The following is a 3,291-nucleotide window of genomic DNA, read 5'->3' on the forward strand; positions in this document are numbered from 1 at the left end:
ATACACACACAGTCTCCGTTTCCACCCTCAGCCTTTGAGCATCGTGAGTCAGGACAAGTGGCTCTCAGCTTTCTCCATGGTCAGTTTGGGGTTCAGCTTTTCTAGGTCTACTGCCTCCACTGCCACTCACCTATGTCCCTTTCTGCTTCTAAAACTTTTAAAGTTTTTGCTTCCTCTTTTATTTGTTCCACCTTTATATGTGTTGGTCTTTTTTAAAAAAATTCTTTTCTTTAGTTTTGAGTTTTTTAAATATAGAAAAATTATGTTTGAGCTTTTAACCCAGAAATCTCCCAAGTAGATTTTTTAAAAACTACAAACACATGAAATAGTATGTTCAAAGTTATGTGTAAAAAGGAGGAGCATATATATGGGTGATAGAAACAAAAAAGTTACACGGGAAAAATAAATAAGAATAGTTTCTTTTACTTTTCACATTTTACCCTCTTGTGGTAGTTGGTTGCTTTCTCAAAAGCCATAAGCATGAATAATTTGTGAAGGCCTAATGTTTAGAAATTTGAAAGACCTAGTTTTAAAAAATTAAATCAAGGTGTATGCTTATAGTCACAACATGTAGTAAGCTGAGGTGGGAGGACCTCTTAAACCAGATGAGATCATCCTGGGCAACACAGAGATAACATATATATATGTATGAAATAACATTTAAGAGAAAAAAGATATGAAGACCAGAATGAATCTCCCTGAACCATCCCCTATTTTAGCTTGCCAATGGTATCAGAATGGGTTACAACTGAGCACACAGATGGAAAGCACATAAGCTGTATGTTTGACTTCAGATATCACTAAAAATTCTCCACCTGATCAGGCCATTCTACTCTGCATCTAGTCCTGCGGCAGCTTCATTTATAAAATGGAGGTGATAATGATAACTATCTTAAGGCTGCTGGCAAGACTAAGTAAATTAATACTTGTAAATGCTCGCTGGGCACCTACCCTATATTAGAAATGATTCTCAAATATAGATTCTTGCTTTTATAAAATTTAAGATCTATAAGAGCTTTAAAAACATTCAATTTCCTAAAACCCAATCAACAAACAAACAAGAAGACATGTACTACAAATAATTACACATTGCCATAAGATACAAAAAAGGAAAAGTAAAAATGTAGTAAGGAGACATGTTTCTCAACAAATTCTCATAGCCCACGCAGGGGTTCAGTGGTTTTATAAGGAAAAGTAATTAGAAAAGCTCCCTTGGCCAACTCAAGGAGCACATTTCAGATACTTAAGATTGCATTATTAAAGAAATATTCCCCTTTCAAAGATGGAACCGACCACAGATTATCTTATTAATCAGGTAGATAGAGTGTAACATGCCCATTCTTTAGAGAAAAGGAAATCTCAGTCTACAAACTAAAGCACAAGTGCCTATACACATTATGGTAATAAATGAACTGCTAGCATTTACTAAGCACTAGGGCAGAGACACTGCATGTCTTATCTTGGATAGTCCCTAATTTCACAACACTAAATTTCTCATCGTGGGGACACTCCCAGCTGCCCCAGAGAAGACCTCAGAGCCTCCCAACTCCATTGCAGCCTTTGGCTAAAAGTTTGTGTGACCTGCTCGATATATACCTACTGAGATGCTGCATAACATAAATCCCAACCATCTACCAATCTTGATCCTCTCTCTATATATGATGTATCTTACAGTAATTTTCAGGTATGAACTAGAGTGCTACGAAATATATGAGTTGATAAGTCCAAAGGTCTCAGAGACTACCATACTGCTATAATTCTCAGAGGTAAAGGAATTCAATGGACAATGATAGATTTCCAACTTCTTTCTCTGAGTTACTTAGACTTCAAACCTTGAAGAAAACTATGACAGTCTACAAACCCTCCAGTCTGACACTGTCCTTGGTGTTCATGGTCAAAGGGGTTTCCCCAGAAGTTCAGTAAGAGAGAGAGGAAGGGTGATTTACTGAGTATTTCCCTTACAGTCACGAGGACCCTGCTATTTCCTATCTGAGACACTCAGATTAGAAAATATTTTTTTGTTTTGTTTTGTTTTGTTTTGTTTTTTTGGTTTTTCTCCGGTACCGGGAACCGAACTCACGACCTTGCGCTTGCCAGGCAGGCACTTTGCGGCTGAGCTAAATCCCCAGCCCCCCAGATTAGAAAATATTGATGAAGATGGCCAAGACAGAAGGCAGAAATTACCTTATGATAACAAGAAATAAAAGACACACAAATATTAACGTGCTCAAGTAAGTATAAATGTACAAAAGATGGGCGTTGAGTGATGGGGAACAGGCAAGCTAGATCACAGGAGATTTAAGGAAGAGCTAAACGTAGGTTCATTCATTCACTCACATTTTTATAAGGAGCAATTATGTGCCAGGCACTGGATATGGGGAAACAGGAGAAAAATCAGTTCTCTGCTCTTGTGGAACACACAATAGTAAAAACCAAAATTAATGTAATATTTGCATAAATGAATATACTAGGTACAGACTATGATAAGCATATTCATGAGGAAAGTGGTCCAGTAGTACCTATAACGGGGATCCTAAAAGTTAGAAGCAATTAGAAAAGATTTTCTTAAGAATGTAAGCCTGGAGCTCAGGCTTATGGGCAAAAGTGTGCTAACTGGGCGAAGGAGCAGGAAGAAAGGAAACAGCGCTCCAGGTCGCTGGGTATCAGGTAAAAAGCCTCATGGCGGGAAGAAACTGAAACTCTCGGGGAGCTGGAAGCACAGCGAAGCAAAGAACAGCATGAGATGGGACTTATGGGGTGCTGGAGGCCCCATCATGTTGATCTCCCAGTGTAGCAATCACCAGGAGCCATTCAAGGTTTAAAACCTTCACTAAGACAGAGCAGATTCACACTATGAACAGATCATTCTGAGGCCAGATAGAAAGTTATGATTCAGGCGGAAGATGGTAGAATCTTGACTTGGAATGCTGGCAGTGGAGACAGAGATCTGAAATTTATTTACAAAATAAAACTGACAGACTGGTATGGGGGAAAGGAGAAGAAGGTACCTTCATGACACCAAAGTCCCACGAGACTTTAAGATAAAAGGAATAGCACTGGAGACAGCTAGGAAGAAGCAGGTGTACTTGGACACCTGCAGCTGAGCAGGTGGGGCTGCCTGGACCAGTGATGGCGAAACTTTTAGAGCTTTCAGTGATACGTACAGCCCACTGCAGCATGTGAGCCATAGGTTTGCCACCACAGGCTAGGATGTCTTTCTGAGGAGTATTTTATGGTAGAAAAAGACACTACAGGATCCCTCCCCTCATCTCTAAACCGTCAGCAAGACAC

This window comes from Chinchilla lanigera, unplaced genomic scaffold, assembly GCF_000276665.1.
Source record: "Chinchilla lanigera isolate Chin_1 unplaced genomic scaffold, ChiLan1.0 scaffold00009, whole genome shotgun sequence".
In the NCBI taxonomy this organism is placed as follows: Eukaryota; Metazoa; Chordata; class Mammalia; order Rodentia; family Chinchillidae; genus Chinchilla; species Chinchilla lanigera.